At 36.8% G+C, this 18,357-nt stretch overlaps 1 protein-coding gene across 1 annotated transcript in view; it reads left to right on the forward strand.

The window, feature by feature from the left end:
• The window catches only part of plcl5 (phospholipase C like 5), a 77,208-nt gene that overhangs the window by 31,499 nt on the left and 27,352 nt on the right, over nt 1-18,357 (forward strand). The gene's annotated exons all lie outside the window — the stretch shown is intronic.

An 18,357-nucleotide genomic window follows, 5' to 3' on the forward strand; every position in this document is an offset into this window, starting at 1 on the left:
GCTGTTAAACTGGATTTGTTGTTATTCTGGTAGTTAGCTATGTTGACTCTCGGTGCATTACAAACGGAATATATCGCACTTCGGAGTGAAAACAATCATGACCGCCATATTGAAGGGTCGTTCCAAACCAAAGTGCTCAAAACTGGCCACTTCAAAGGGCCCTTCGGAATGAAGGATTTCGAAGGGTACAACTGATGGACACTTCGGGCCCCCATGATCCTTTGCACAGGGAAGTTGTTTGACGTCACAGAATGGGTACAGGAGGCTCGGAGTTCGATTTGACCTATAAATGTATAGTATTTTTCTATACTACTGTAATATTTATATGAATTAGATTTGGTACGTTATTATGGTCAAAATGACATTGTACTTCAAAAAAAATACTTTACAGCTCCCTTTATCAGTCCATTCAAATGTTTCAAATACATAGACACAATATATTTAACGTAAAAGACCAGCAGTAGCTTGTAATGTTACTATAGTAAATGAATGCTTATTAATACAAAGAGTAAACCAGGGGAAAAAAGACAAAGGTGCCTCCTTGATTGTCACATTAAGATGACGCAGAAGTGCGTTCCAAAAAAACCCCTTTTGACCCCTTACACCCTTCATACCTTCGAAGTTCTCACTCCGGAGGTAAACCCTTTGAAGGGATTAGGGAATAGGGATGAGCCCTTCCAAATGGAATGCAAGGTCTAACTAACTTGCTCAGCAAGACTGTCTTCAAACAATTGAACACTGCATGACTGAAAGAGAAAAACTAAGTAGACAGTTTATCTGATATGCTCATTTTTTCCTTGCAGCAACACTGCTACGCAATGTGTAGCATTATTAATTGCATAATGATGACACATTTTGAAAGGCAACAATGTATGGAATTGAGTTTGCTTAGCTATTTAGCATTCATATTAATACGTTTTGGGGTCAGTAAGACCTTTTTATAAGAAGTCTCTTACGCTCACCAAAGCTGCATTTGTTCGCTTAAAACTAGAGTAAAAACTGTGTTGTTCAATATTATTAGTTTAAAATTACTGTTTTCTGTTCTAATGTTTCAAAGCATAATTTATTCTTATGATGGTAAAGCTGAATTTTCAGCATCATTACTCCAGTCTTCAGTGTCACATGATCCTTCAGAAATCAGTCTGATGATTTGGTGCTTAAGAAACATTTCTTATTATTATCAATGTTGAAAACAGTTGTGCTGCTTAATATTTTTGTGAAAACTGTGATTGTTTTTTTCAGGATTCATTGTTGAATAAAAAGTTCAGAAGAACAGCATTTATTTAAGTTAACTGTCTTTTGTGGCATTATAAATGTCTGTACTGTTTACTTTTAAAGGTGCCCTAGATTATGTTTTTAAAAGATGTAATATAAGTCTAAGGTGTCCCCTGAATGTGTCTGTGAAGTTTCAGCTCAAAATACCCCATAGATTTTTTTTTAATTAATTTTTTTAACTGCCTATTTTGGGGCACCATTATAAACGCGCCGATTTTATGCTGCGGACCCTTTAAATCCCGTGCTCTCCGCCCACAGAGCTCACGCTTGCCTGAAACAGTGCCTTAACAAAGTAACAAAAAAAACCTTAACAAAGTTTACACAGCTAATATAACCCTCAAAATGGATCTTTACAAAGTGTTCGTCATGCATGCGGCATGCATGCGTCAGATTATGTGAGTATTGTATACTGTTATATTGTTTACATTGATTCTGAATGAGTTTGCTCCGTGGCTAACGGGTAATGCTACACTGTTGGAGAGATTTATAAAGAATGAAGTTGTGTTTGTGCATTATACAGACTGCAAGTGTTTAAAAGTGAAAATAGTGATGGCTCTCTTGTCTCCGTGAATACAGTAAGAAACGATGGTAACTTTAACCTCATTTAACAGTACATTAGCAACATGCTAACGAAACATTTAGAAAGACAATTCACAAATATCACTAAAAATATCATGTTATCATGGATCATGTCAGATATTATTGCTCCATCTGCCATTTTTCACTATTGTTCTTGCTTGCTTACCTAGTCTGATGATTTGGTTGTGCACATCCAGACGTTAATACTGGCTGCCCTTGTCTAATGCCTTTCATAATGTTGGGAACATGGGCTGGCATATGCAAATATTGGGGGCGTACACACCGACTGTTACGTAACAGTCGGTGTTATGTTGAGATTCGCCTGTTCTTCGGAGGTCTTTTAAACAAATGAGATTTATATAAACAATGGAGTTTGAGACTCACTGTATGTCATTTCCATGTACTGAACTCTTGTTATTCAACTATGCCAAGATAAATTCAATTTTTCATTCGAGGGCACCTTTAAGCAATTTAATGCATCCTTGGTGAATTCATTTATTTAAAAAAAAAAAAAAAAACATAACCTCAAACTTGTATACAGTAGCATAATTGGGTGCAGTGTGTTTTTGACTTGTGTACGAGCAATGTAAAAGAAATTCCATAATACTGTATGCAAGTATACAAAATCAGATGTGAACTCAGTTTCATTCATTCATTGAACACACTTAAAGGGATAGTTCACCCAAAAAAGAAAATTATGTAATTTACTCACCCCAAACATTTATGTTTTTCTTTCTTCTACTGGACTCAAAAGAAGATATTTTGAAGAAACAGCTGACAGTAGCCATTAACTTCCATAGTATGGAAAAATGCCACTCCTTTAAATAAAGCTACTATAAAGCTAGCTGTAAATATGTCAACTGGATCTAGTCCATAACACTAGTTCAACTGACAGTAAAAAAAAAAACAAGAAAATAAAAGAGTTGAAAAGGCTGTTTGTGTCAACAACCACTAAAGGTGATGATACACGGGGCAACTTTTTGAGCAATGTTGCCGGGCAATGTAGCCGAGCAACGTTGCTTGGGCACTTTCCCATTGAGAATGAGCAACAAATTTATATCTGGATATGTTAGATCGGTCGTGGGCAATTTTTTGAGATCCTCCTCCAATCAGAATGTTAGCAGCCGATCACGTGACCGGTTCGGAGATTTCAGAAAAAAATTCAAACAAGATGGCGGCCTCTCACCGGCAGTGGAGCGGAGAAAAAGAGTGTGAACTTATATCTTTTTTTACGCTAGTAAGTTGTCATGCGTCAACCCAAAACAAGGAATTTACCTCATATAATGCTTAAAATACCAACAACTGTCCAAAGTAATGGGTGTAAGCTGTAATTAAGCCATTGAATATTTTCAGTTAAATACTAAAAAGACGGAGTTAGTTTAACGTTTGTAGTAGCGTAGGCTGTAGGGCGTATGGCACATGAATGTAGCTTTTGATGTGATCGACGCGGGTTCAAATCCGCCTTTTGCTAAACTCGCTCTTCTCCCTTTTCTATCACAAATCAGATCGGAAAGGCATTTATTTTTAATAAAATGAAGAAAATATTTGAAAAGTTGAAATAAAGTGCCTATAAGTGTTTATAGTAAGGTATTTATTGGGTTGGCAATAGATTTGCTCCTCTCTGATTAGTTGCTGCCAACTGTCCGTTGCCCTAATTAGTTGCCCTGTGTCTCATCAGGTTGCCAAGCAATATTGCTCAAAAAGTTGCCATGTGTATCATCACCTTCAGTGTGCCTCTTGAGGCAATACAGAGAATGCAATGCATACTTGTGTCATGTAATTAACTCCATTCTGACACATTTGAAAACATTGTATAAAATCACAATTAGAAGCATTTGCAATCACATACTAGCATAAAGTATGTTTTGGGCCTAAGTAATTACAGTAATATATATTTTTTGACAAATAAGTATTGAATTGATGAACATATATGTTGGGTTGAGTGGTGGATTGTTCCAGAACATGTTTTCCACTCATCCGCACTCTTCATTCAATAGCAGACAATGACGTACAGGTGTTTTTTGGAAAGTTCGTACAGCTTTGCTAATACCGCACAGCCCTCCTCCCCCAGACTGAGCACTGCCGTCCACTTGACACACACCTCAGCTGAAAGACCATTATTAAATGCTGCTTCGCCACAGTTTTTTGTTAGTCAAAGTATGGCCATTTACCTTTTGAAACATACAAACAGGTCCTCCTCTTTCCCTGGAGAGCTCTGACTAATGCTGTACTTCACTGTGTGAATGTGTGTGTTTGAAGAAGAATACTTTGTACATGTTTATATCAGGCTCTTTGTGCTATTCTTTGAGTTTCATTTCTTTTTGCTGTCTCTATTTCTGTCCGAGTGTATTTTGTGTTCTTCACAGAGTGAGGTCTCATTCTGAGAATGAAAAAGCACCCACTGACTTTTGTAAGTCACACTGTGCTTCAGTGCTTGTGTTCACTATGTGATACAGAGCTGCATGGTAAGCAATCGTGAGTCTTTTTATCAAAAGCTGGCGGCTGGGATTTTTTTTCTCCCACTTTAGAGTGGTGTTTGGAACTTTAGGACCTGTGAGAGTTCTATTGCTCCAACTCATATTGTGAAGTATGTGTGTCTTTGTTTTTCCATTGAATGGAAGGAAAATTGCTGCTGTCGACTCTGCAAACAAAGACCCTTATTGTGAAGGACCTGTTCATTTAAATTATTATTTTGCTCGAAATGCAGCTGTTTGCATGCCATTTAAATCTTATGGTTAATCTTATTGTACAGGCACAGACATACAAGCATATGTGAATGTGTTTGAATGCTATATCTAGATCTGGAAAGCTGCTGAGGATATCCTTGAATCTTTAGTCCATGTTAACCTGGGTTCTCCTTCAGTTCGGCCTGCATATGTTGCTGTATGGAAACTGCGAAACTGAATTCAGGTCAGATAGACTTTGCGCTGTTTGTTCTCTTGTGTCGACCCCTTGGGAAACAAGGTGAGAAGAGTTGTTTCCGCTTCTGCAGAGGTACATTCACTCCTCCTTCTCCCAAAGGAAGTAGCAAGTATACGTGCAGGGCTATCCAGCGTCCTACTTCCACAGGGTAGGTGGCCTTGATATGTGACCACAGTGCATTCTGGGTAATCAGCAGGTCACCTTTACTGTATGTGGATGCTGAGCGGTTTAAAGACAATTAAACATCCTGCATCTCCTTTAAGCAGTCAAATCCTCCATTCAGACATGTGTTCTGATGTGATTAAGATTCTTTATAATCTAATTTACTAAGTTTTAAAGTCTATAATACTAAAATGGAAATTATTTTAGACCTTGGTATAGAGATAAAATGTTTCATACATGTTTTTATTTTATTTTTTGCCTGATCAGTAAATGGTTAAAATCTGTTTTAGAAATAGCACCCAACATTACATCACTATGCTTTTAATAGGAAACGTAATATTTTGTGTTGCTTGCATAAATTATTGAACATTTTTATTCATATTCAATGCAATATTTGTCTCATAAAGCAGGTTGTTCACCTTCAGATTTAGTTATTGTGTCAAAAATCAGAAATAGAACAATACATAAAATACATCATTTTAAATGCTTTTTTCCCCTCTAGCTTTAAATTCTATTAATCAAAACAAGCTCTCTCACAATCCTGCTCAAACTTCAGGCTTCTGGAGACATAATGTTCAAGCAGAAATACGATACTTCAGAATTTAAGAACAGTGCTTTCAAACTCTGTGGAACATCAGGTACTAAAGAATAGCAACATCAAACAGCGAGTGCGCACGGCATAATCAAGACAACAGAGTACAGTGACAGTTTACATAGTGCATCTGTCAAATCTGAGTCAAGTTAGGTTTATTCTTTGCTCTTCTGCCTAGAAAAGAAACCAAATACTGTAGCCTTTGCATTTTGGCAGCAAGACAAAGAAAAAGCCTTTTTTGCTTTGAGGCCTGAAGTTCTGGTCCATTGGAGCGTCAGGAGAGATCCAAAGGCTCAGAGGTGCTCAGTGGGCTGAGCAGCTTTATAGCAGTGCACCCGTGCTGGGTGTATTTATAGCAGTGTGTGGGTTATGCCATTGCAGGGGCGGCCCGCGTCACATGCCAGAGGAACCCTCATGTAGCAGAACCAAGCCAAGACTTCTGTGCTAAATAAAGAGATGCTTTCATATATTTCCACTCTTACAAACACAGAGATAAAGATCTCTGTCTCTCGCTCTCTCTATCTATTTATCTATAAATCACACATCAGGGAAGAGAGCATTTGAACACCTTTTAAAAAGCAGTGACACTGATTATTTAAATCAATATTGACTAATTCTAAATAAAATAGTCTTACTGACAACAATTGTAAATTGATGAGGGTTTTCTACTCATACAGTGGTCAGCGTAAATGAGTACACCCCCTTTGAAAAGTAACATTTTAAACAATATCTCAATGAACACAAAAACAATTTCCAAAATGTTGACAAGACTAAGTTTTATATAACACCTGTTTAACTTATAACATGAAAGTAAGGTTAATAATATAACTTAGAGAACAAAATTTCCAGTTTTACTCAAATTAGGGTGATGCAAAAATGAGTACACCCCACTGAAAGTCTCTGGAGCAAAGCTAAATTTTAGACTACAAATGTCTAATTTAACAAGAATTCAACCACGGGTGAGTCTAATTATTCATTACACAGGTGTCCAGCAGACAGTTGACTATAAAAGGGTGTTAAAAGCCCTTCCCATTTCATGCTGTCAGCAATGGCACCAACATGGAAGAGAAATGTCACAAGAGAAAGAAAATAATTTCTTTACACCAGAAAGGTGACGGCTACATGAAGATCAGCAAAGCTTTACTTATCAGTCAGAATACTGTAGCAAAAGTGGTACAAAAATTTATAAAAGATGGAACTGCAACCATCTCACAGAGACGTCCAGGTCGTCCACAGAAGTTAACACCTCGACAGGAGCTTCTTCTGATGAGAAGGGTTGAAGAAAATCGGCATGCAAGTTCACTGCAGTTATCCAAAGAAGTATAAAGCCAAACTGGGGTGACTATTTCCCGTGACACAATACGGCGTACACTGCAGAGGAATGGCATGCATGGGTGCCGTCCATGAAAGAAGCCTCTCCTAAAGCCCAGGTACAAAATAGACCGCCTAGAGTTTGTCAGGGCCCATGCTGACAAAGATGAAGACTACTGGGACACTATACTCTGGAGTGATGAGACCAAGATAAATGTTTTTGGAACTGATGGCTTCAAAACTGTTTTGGCGTCACAAAGGTGAGGAATACAAAGAAAAATGCATGGTGCCTACAGTGAAACATGGTGGTGGCAGTGTCCTTATGTGGGGCTGCATGAGCGCTGCTGGTGTCGGGAGCTGCATTTCATTGATGGCATCATGAATTCACAGATGTACTGCTCTATACTGAAAGAGAAGATGCTACCATCACTCCGTGCCCTTGGTCGTCATGCACTTTTCCAACATGACAATTATCCTAAACACACATCTGGAGGCCACTCTTGGATTTCTGAAGAAGAACAAGGTGAAAGTGATTCACACACACACATAAGTGCATTAGAAGTACAGCAGAACTGGTTTGCCTGCCACCTGTCAGGTGCGGTGAGATGATATAAGAGGAGTTGAATACCGTCTGACTGACCTGTACAGCTGTTTTCATCTAATCAAAAAGGATCTGCAGGTATAAGTGGAGAATGAGTTATAAATTGTACATTCTGCAGGATATTAGTCTTATGTACGTAGTATAATGCTGTATAATTATATAATGCTGTTATACAGTATATAATTTATTGATAGTAATCATTGATCTGTCTATCTTGGAATATGAATAGTTTTGTTTTTGTGTATTTACTGCTGCAACTGTCTCCTTTTGGCTTACTTAGTTGGGGACACTTGATATTCAGCAATGTTTTTGATCTGCCTGCATTGACACCATTGTATGCGAACTAAACTGAGCTGGACGATGACATCGCTGTCTTCTCCAGAGCCGATGTATATATAAATTAACTAAATGAATAACTAGATTTTTACAAATGATTGAATCAATACTGAATTTACTTAAGCTGGACAATGACACTATTTTCTTCTAGAGCTGCTGTACAGCCAGAATTATTTTCCTGTTATCACTGTAAAGCTGACACAATCTGCATTGTAAAAAGCGCTATGTAAATAAAGGTGACTTGACAAAAAAAACAAAAACTTGGTCTTCTTAGCTGGTCTCCCAGTCTGACAACTGAAAAGTGCTCGAAACCCCTCTACAACCAGCCAACAGACCAGTCTTACCAAGCTGTGAGATTTTTTTTTTACAGTTGTTAATAAGAAATATGTATTGAACACAGGATAATAAATGAACATTTTCAGTGCTTGACAATTCCATTCCCCCTCTTTATCTCCCACTGTGTTCTCTCTTTCACTCACTCTAGCTCTTTGTTCCCCTCTTTCTTTCAGTCGGTCGGTCTTGCAGTCTGGGATTGTGTTTCATTTCCTCAGTCTGTAATTTTAGCAGAGTGAGTTTGCTAAAACTGGCTCTCTTACATTTTTAACATACAAGCAAACTTGAGAACACAATGTGCGGTCACACGCATATAAAAAGGAAATGTTTAATTTATTGGGCAAACAACTACTAAACTCAATTACAAATAATTACTGTGTCTCTGTTGTACTGTATATTACAGCAAGGAAAGTTCACACTTGCATGTGCTTTAATAAATATCTGATATATTGTGTGGTCTGTGTGCACACATATGGGTCTAAGCAAGTATTGGCATATTGCTTTTACAAAATGACAGCAACAGCAATATGATGAAATATATCAGTGTTTTTCAAAAGAAATGGTGACATTTATTATTAATATTAATATTTAGATCAACAGTTTCCATATAATATAGATACTTAATCACTGTAGGTTTTATGTTGTTGCCAAGAAACAACAATCTGGCACATTTCCCAGGTGAAAAAAGTGCACTTCCATAATGTACTTAAATTGCTCTATTTTCGTGTATTAATTTTGTACTTAATATACAAAAAATTCTTCTTTAGTACTTAAGATAATCTTAAGAACATCTAAGTGTACTCAACTGGGTTATTTTGAGACAGCATGAATATGAACTAAAATGTGCTTTTAACATACCATCTCTGTATTAAAGAAATGTGTTTAGTTACCACTTGTAGTACACTTGATGAAAAGATGGATTCACTGTATGAAAGATGGGTTCAAGTTTGCTACAAGTGGTAACTAAATAAATTTTTTTAAATACAGAGATAGTATGTTAAAAGCACATTGTAGTTCATATTCATGGTGTCTCAAAATAGCACAGTTGAGTACATTCATATGTCCTTAAGATTATCTTGAAGGATTAGTTCACTTCTGAATGAAAATTCCTGATAATTTACTCACCCCCATGTCATCCAAGATGTTCATGTCTTTCTTTCTTCAGTCGAAAAGAAATGAAGGTTTTTGAGGAAAACATTCCAGTATTTTTCTCTTTATAGTGGACTTCAGTGGGGTTCAGCGGGTGGAAGGTCCAAATTGCAGTTTCAGTGCAGCTTCAAAGGGCTCAACAAGATCCCAGACGAGGAATAAGGGTCTTATCTAGTAAAATGATCGGTCATTTTAAATAAATAAATATATTTACTTTTTAACCTCAAATGCTTGTCTTACACTGCTCTGCGAGGCGCCACGCATTACGTTGACGTAGGTAGAAGTACCGCGATAGGGCGAAAAACTTCATCTAATTTTCTCCTCCAACTTCAAAATCATCTGATATTGTTGTTTTACCTTTTTTTGTAAAGGCCGTTTGGCTTAATCTTTGCACATTTGCTTTGTAGACACTGGATCGGTACATCCGCTTACATCACGCATGACCTTTGTCACATGATTACGTAATGTGTGGTGCATCGCAGAGCAGTGCAAGACAAGCATTTGTGGTTAAAAAGTATATAAATTTGTATACTTTTTAGAAAATGGCCGATCGTTTCACTAGACAAGACCCTTATTCCTCAGCTGGGATCGCTTAGAGCCCTTTGAAGCTGCAGTGAAACTGCAATTTGGACCTTCCACCCGATGAATAATCCTGGAATGTTTTAATTTATTTTTGACTGAAGAAAGAAAGACATGAACATCTTGGATGACATGGGGGTGAATAAATTATCATGAAATTGTGAAGTGAACTAATCCTTTAAGAAGTACTAAAAAAAAGTACGAAATTAGTGCGTGGAAATAGAGCACTTTAAGTACATTATGGAAGTGTACTTTTTTCACCTGGGTTCAATTGAATGATTTCAGCCCAATTACAATTTAGAGTGAAAAACATATGTTTTATATGCATAGATGTTGGAAAACTGCTTTTTAAAAATAAAGTTTTAGTACAGCTTTGCTGTAGCATAAACATAATGACATTAAGAATGCAAAGGTCATGCGTTTGTTTCCCAGAAAATGCATGAACTGATAAAAATGCATACCTTGAATGCACTTTGGATAAAAACATCTACCAAATGCATAAATGCATTATGCAATTTAAATGTCAGGTCAAACCCCATACCATTACAGCTTTGGCTTTCAGAAGTGACACATTCTCTATAAAGTAAACCCACGCACTGAGACCATGCTTAGATCCATTTACACAGACCAGGGGCCTCATTTATAACAGGCCCTGAATGTGCGTACGCCAGTTTCTATGCGTAAGTTGTGATTTATAAAAACGAACTTGATGGGAAAATTTGCGCACCTCCACGCAAACTCTAACCCATGCGTACAAACATTTTGGAGACAGAGCAGTTTGGCGACACCGATGGTGAGCTGAGGGACTGACGGCAGATGAAGGAAAACCACTTTAACTCCCTGAGGTCTGAAAACGCGCCGGCGCGTTTTGCAGGGTTTTTTCACATTGCAGCAAAACAGACTTAAAATACTCCATCATTTCTTGTCATAGAGAATAAGAGATATATATATTGAAACTATAGAATATCTTCTTTTATTTGTATACACACAGTAAAAACAAAATGTTGTGCTTTTTGCAAAATAAAGAAAACTAAAATGATGCATGATCTGTCCTCTCCCTCTGAACAAAGTTTAATCTGATAGTTCTCAGAAAATGAACTATAACTTAGTGAATACAAATCACAAAAAAGTTAGACTTATGTCTAAAGACACGTTGAAATGTCAGGTTTTAAATCATGTAAGTCATATCGAAAAATTCAGTGTTTATGTAATCTGTATGAAAAGAGACACATGTCAGAAGTCCGTGATTCAGCTCATTATCCGCTAATGCGGCCACGCCCACGGAGCCAGCGCTATTCAGATGCAAATTATGAGTCAATACAGGCATACATCATCTCAATCATGTATTTATTGTCTTGAAAAGTGTTTATCTGTATGTAAAAGCCATGGTTAGCGACCTCTGGAATACATGCCGTTAGTTCCTGATATGTCCTCTTCTTCTTTAGAATAATTTGTGGACTAAATGTGTACACAGAGCGCCCTCCGGCTGCAAGTATGAATTGAAAACACAATTCCTGAAATGTCCTCTTCTTCTTTAGAATAATTTGTGGACTAAAGGTGTACAGAGCGCCCTCCGGCTGCAAGTATGAATTGAAAACACCAGCGCTCATAGTGATGACAATGAATATAGAATAAATATAACTCCTCTGTATAGAAAATTGACATAAACATATGAGAATCCATCAATATTTCTCCAAATGTGCATGCTTTTAAACTAAAAACCTATATTCAGACTCTTTGCATCACAGAAATACATTATATTTTAAAGAATATAATAGAATACCATTATTTTAAATTGAGCTGAGACATGATTACAGAGGTTTTTTTCACAGCCTACCTGACTGAAAGGCCTCATTATTATGCAGCACCATTAGAGGTTCTTTATGTGATTCTTTTGTCTTTTTCAGGTGTAAATGACCCATTATTCATGATGATTCACGCCTCCACGCGTACTGTGTTTCTTGACAAAAAGTGTCTTACAAAAACTAAATCAATATATTGTTTTATATGAACAAGTAGGAATTATAATTTTTACATAATTTTGAAGCAATAACTCTAGCCTACAACCTCCAATACCCAAAAGTCTTGTAAACACAGATTTAATATATATTTTTGGCCTTATTTCAGTGACTTAATTTTTTTGTTTTTTCAATAACCACCATAAACGTTATTCCTTCAAAAACACAATACATGTTCCTCACATATTATGGTAGCCTAGTTTGTGCTGAATACAGTGTAATGACACCTTTGTCATTAATATGTTTATGTACAACTGAAAAAAGCAAAAATGTCAGAGCATGTCAAAACTTCTCCAAGCCCCAAATCAGCCTCAGACTCCAGAGGGTTAAATCCTCATTATGAGTCCTAATCATAAATACAGTGCATGTACACAGTAACAGTTTAAAAAAAATAAAAGAATGATTTAAACTCGCATGGAAACTCACGTTTTCATTTTGATATACACATTAATATTACACTTTCACTATTGGTGATAAGCACTGAAATTACATTACGCAGTCATTACGGAGAAGTCAAACAAAAATTATATGAATTTAGATAGTAGATGTGCTACTTTCGATCACTTTTACTGTGACATGCTGCTTTAATGACAGCGAGGAGCGCTAGGAGCACAATAATTCCTCTTTAAACTAAACTGCAGATGTTATGACAAAATATTTTAGCGAGAACGACGATCAGTGATGCACACTTAACCTGGATATTATGGAAGACACTGCTGGATTCGGTGGTCGAACGGTCTGTTGTCCAGTTTGAATAGGTCCAATGATAATATCTTACTGTACAACCGCAGCTGCAGGAGGTGCTGATGTCGTGTGAAGGATCTTCAAACAATTACTATAGTATTTGAAGGATATAATTTGAGGAAAACTGTAAGATTTGCACGTTTTCATTTTAAAATACTATGCCAGTGACACGCCGAGATAAACAATTGTATTTACACTGCAATAAAGAAGTAGGCCGATCTGTTTCCACTAAAAATAGCCTATAAACATCCTAAAAGATATGTTCACCTTATCAGTAAAACTGCATAAATTTGATTCGAATTGTTTAAAACAATTAAAATGAATGAATCAACTCTATTCTAAAACCTTTATCTGAAGCATTTTACACAATTTTGTTTTTATGGATATTTTTATATATTTATTCTAAAACATAAAGAGGATATTGGATGATTTTTATCAATGTAGTGTATTGAACAAATGGCATTTATAGTCCGTATCTAATATTTTCCAATGTCTTGTACCTTTGACGGTGTTAACCATGGTGTCACATGGATGGGAACATGCATGGAAATAATATGCAGATGAGGTTATGCATAGTAAAACTAGGCGTCATTTTATGGTGATTACGGGGAGGAGACTGGGTGGAGATGCACGTACTCACAATCCTCCGCTGACTGGGATTTATAAAGGGATTTGTGCGCAGGTTCTGGCGTACGCATGGTTTTATAAATTTGATTTTTTTTTTGCATACGCAAAATTTAGCTTTTGCGCGCACGTACACTTTTAGGATGAAATCTATGCAAAGTTGTATAAATGAGGCCCCAGACCAGTCATTTGCCTCCTGAGGAGTGATTGCATTATAATGCATATGAGTTCAGACCTTCTGACCAATCAGAAGAATCCAATATATAGTACTGAATTTGAGACCTGGTTGATCGTCTCTAACAAGCTTATACCAGTTGTCTGAGGAATGACCTCTCATAAGTGCCTGATTGACTAAAGCGTAACATAAGCATATTCTGTGTAGGTAATTACTGATTCAGAACAGGTGCTCAGGTTATTTGTGTTAATTAACTTAATTCTAATGGATTACAGTATGCACAACTAATTAAAGCACTGCTATGCTTAACTGAATGGTTAAGTGTTTTTCACTTAATTGGCCATTGAAAGAGAAATTTCACAGAATGTTGTGGGGGAAAATCACAGGTATGTTCTAGTTATATCGGCTGTCGAAACAAAACATGTCAGTGAAACATTTGAATCTAATGAAGGAAAATAGGAGAGAGAGGAAAAAGAGTAAATACACCACGTTGGGAGACAGAGACCTATTGAAGGTTTTATATTATGTGTTGGATGAGTAATATGCATTGCCTATACCTCCGCAGAAACCTTGACTGCAACCTGCATTGCAGTTGACAGAGAAAAATCACTCTCACACTCTCACACACACAAAGACCGACTGATTTACAGGCACTGAGACATGCATCACATACCGTTTGCACGCCGTACACATACATTAATGCTGGTACACATGCAGTTGAGCTGGTATGAGCAGTGAAGTATTACAGACAATGCTCTAATTGGTCCCTTTGGAGTAGATACATGCCCAGGCTGGAAAAATATAAAAACACAGAGTGCACAGCAGATAACACCAAGGGGACCCTTCCTGTTCTCTTTAACATACACATGCATGTAAGCTTAGTTCTGTGAACATTCACTGTTATGTGAATGTGTTTAATAGTCTTGAATGTTTTTTTAGTCTAAGCAGTTCCTATGCAGGGGTCAGCAGTTATATATGCATGAAGTCTTCTCATTTTTCTGTTGTGACAATATATGCGTGTTTGTTCTTACATTACCAATATCATTTCAAAGCGCAGACATCAGAATCGCTTATGCTTTCATGTATGCTCTTTTTTTCAACAACATGATAAATTAACCTCTTTGAACTTCATCGTAATATGTGACCTTTGCTGTGATTTGAATCAAATGCACAAAGTAATACCATTCGTTGTCTGTTTTTTAATCATTTGCAGTGTTCATCAAAAACTCTTCAAATGAAGCAATTAGCCTTCTTAGCAAATGTCTGTTTTTTTATTGGGTTTTGAGCCACATCACGACTCACTGATTGAAAATAAGTGTGTATTTAGCATGAACAGCTCAGTGCTTATGTTAAAGGTGCCATCGAACATTTTTTTACAAGATGTAATATAAGTCTAAGGTGTCCCCTGAATGTGTCTGTGAAGTTGCAGCTCAAAATACCCCATAGATTTTTTTTAATTAATTTTATTAACTGCCTATTTTGAGGCATAATTAGAAATGCGGCGATTCAGGCTGCGGCCCCTTTAAATCGCGCACTCTCCGCCCCCTCCCGAGCTCTCGGCTCTATCACTGCATAAACAAAGTTCACACAGCTAATATAACCCTCAAAATGGATCTTTACAAAGTGTTCGTCATGCAGCATGTCTAATCGCGTGAGTATGGTATTTATTTGGATGTTTACATTTGATTCTGAATGAGTTTGAGGCTGTGCTCCGTGGCTAACGGCTAATGCTACACTGTTGGAGAGATTTATAAAGAATGAAGTTGTGTTTATGCATTATACAGACTGTGTTTAAAAATGAAAATAGCGACGGCTCTTGTCTCCGTGAATACAGTAATAAACGATGGTAACTTTAACCACATTTAACAGTACATTAGCAACATGCTAACAAAACATTTAGAAAGACAATTTACAAATACCACTAAAAATATCATGTTATCATGGATCATGTCAGTTATTATTGCTCCATCTGCCATTTTTCACTGTTTTCCTTGCTTGCTTACCTAGTCTGATGATTCAGCTGTGCACACATCCAGATGTTAATACTGGCTGCCCTTGTCTAATGCCTTGAACATGAGCTGGCATATTCAAATATTGGGGGCGTACATATTAATGATCCCGACTGTTACGTAACAGTCGGTGTTATGTTGAGATTCGCCTGTTCTTCAGAGGTCTTTTAAACAAATGAGATTTATATAAGAAGGAGGAAACAATGGAGTTTGAGACTCACTGTATGTCATTTCCATGTACTGAACTCTTGTTATTTAACTATGCCAAGATAAATTCAATTTTCAATTCGATGGCACCTTTAAAGGGTTAGTTTACCCAACAATGAAAATTGTCATTAATTACTCATCCTCATGTCGTTCCAAACCCGTAAGACTTTTGTTAATCTTTGGAACACAAATGAAGATCTTTTCATTGAAATCTGAGAGGTTTCTGTCCCTCCATAGAGATCCAATGCAACTACCACTTTCAAGGTCCAGAAAGGTAGTAAAGACATAATTAAAATACTCCATTGGTTTAACCTCAGTTTTATGAAGCGGCGCAAGTACTTAAAAAAAAAAAAAAAAAACAAAAAACAATTTACCACATCATTGTTCCCAGTTTTTGAAAAAAAGCATATTATTGCATTCATAGAGCGAACATTTCACTGAAGTTACATCCATAATTCGTGCAAAACGTCATGGGGTGTAGGAAGGGGGTGGATAGACACATATTTACTATTTGATAAGGATATGTTTGTGTATTCCTTTAGCAGACACACAGACAGGATGACACTTCGACTAGTATAAATAGCTGTGAGTGAAGACAGTCCTGCACCTTCTCATGTCTCGTATGTTTGTGTCTGTGTAGAGTAGACATATGTTCTGTTATCCTTTTAAATGACAGAGATCAGGGCACAAACATTCTCTGTCAACTTGGTGTACTCTGGCCCTTAACCTCTCTGCCTTTTTCTCTCAGTTACTCCTCATCACATGGAGATCCATTCCAATTTGTGCTGACATTGTCATTCTCTCTCAGGGCCAATCTGAATTCAGACACCCTTCAGCAGTTCAGTGCAAACACGGCTGTGTTATGAAACAAGGCTAACGTGCAGACGACCCTCATGGATCTGCTCCCAGTAACACGCACATGGCTTGGTGAAATGACTTCCTGTGCAGCGATGCCCAAATAATCCAAGTGCCCAAATAAGCTTAGAATTTTCCAGGAAATGAAATACAACCCTCAGCCTTGGTACTTGGTAGTTGCCTGGACTTTATTTTGCTAATATCATCCGGTTTCTAGCACAATACATCACAAGCCTGTTTGAATGTAATTAGTAAATACACACACATTACTTGAAGTGTTCGATGTTGAAATCATTTGATTGTTTCAAGTATGTGTTTGTTTGAACATTTCAACCATTTCAGACAGAGCAACATTGGATTAACCAATAGTGGAAGTTTGGGATGAGACGGGATAAAATAAAAATAAAATAGAAATATATAAAATATGATGTTGCAAATTCTCATCTAATCTCATCTGTGCAAAATGTGCTTCATTTTGAGATGGACATCATTGAAAGTAATGATAACTTGCTGTTCAGTTAGTGAGATGTTGATTTAGTAGCCACTCTGACTGATTCAGTCAGTTGATTCAGTGAAGGATGTGTCGTGTTCAACTTCATGCAGCACTGCGCCGACCGATCTATGTATGACATCAAAGTACTGTGAGAATGATTGGAAAGCAGATGATATATGTGACCCTGAACCCTGAAACCAGTCATAAGTCACACGGGTATATTTGTAGCAATAGCCAACAATACACTGTATGGCTCAAAATTATCGATTTTTCTTTTATGCCAAAAATCATTAGGATATTAAGTAAAGATCATGTTCAATGAAGATATTTTGTAAATTTTCTACCGTAAAGATATCAAAGTTTTATTTTTGTGAGTGGATACGCATTGCTAAGAACTTAATTTGGACAACTATAGGCGATTTTCTCAATATTTAGATTTTTTTTGCACCCTCAGATTCCAGATTTTCAAATAGTTGTATCTTTGCCAAATATTGTCATATCCTAACAAACCATACACCAATGGAAAGCTTATTTATTCAACTTTCAGATGATTCTGGTCCAGGGTCACATATGCTTTCAAATGGTACTTTTATGTCATACACCTATCTGTCTGCACAGCGCCACACAAAGTCCAACACACTTTACGTATTTTTTGAACAATTCATTAAAATAATCAATTTATAAGAATCATTAATTCATGACAATTTGTTGCACAGTATGTTTTTGATTCACTAAATAGAATTGGCTCATGAGAGTCATTTGTTTGTTCATTCTCTAGCACTCAATAGAAAGGCATTTTCTTGCCAGCTGCATTTTTTTATCTCATTCATTCACGATCACAGGCTTTAAACAGTGTAGTATGACATTGTGCATGCTTTTGTATATGTGTGTCTAGCATATGTGAAGCTCAGCTGTTATAACAATCCTCTTCATCAGAGGTGGGTAGATGTGATATGAGCTTGATATGGTTTTGATCCAGCTGAAGATTTCTCTGGTAATTCTCTCTACATGTGCTTTGACCTGCAAAGACTCCAGAGCAGGAGTTCATATTTTAATCAAGTAATCAGATCTGATGTTTCCTTTAGCAGCGAACATATTCATATCTCTGATCTTCTGTGTATGCATGCTGTTTTTGCTGGTTTGAGATTGTTAGTGTCTGGATGTGTTAGATTTATCTTCTACAAAGAAACTTAGATTTTTTTTTGTTGCTGAAGAGAACAACTTTTGACTGTACTCTCTATATTTCTTTCTATTATGTGCCTTAAAGCATGAATGTATGCGTAGGTGTAACTGTTTTCCTAAAAAAGGGCACCCAGTAAGTGTCTAATCTGCCATTGACTGCTCTTTCCTGTCTGTTTTATATTGATTAATGTGTGATAGATTACATTGACCT

This window comes from Megalobrama amblycephala, linkage group LG1 (assembly GCF_018812025.1).
Source record: "Megalobrama amblycephala isolate DHTTF-2021 linkage group LG1, ASM1881202v1, whole genome shotgun sequence".
Lineage (NCBI taxonomy): Eukaryota > Metazoa > Chordata > Actinopteri > Cypriniformes > Xenocyprididae > Megalobrama > Megalobrama amblycephala.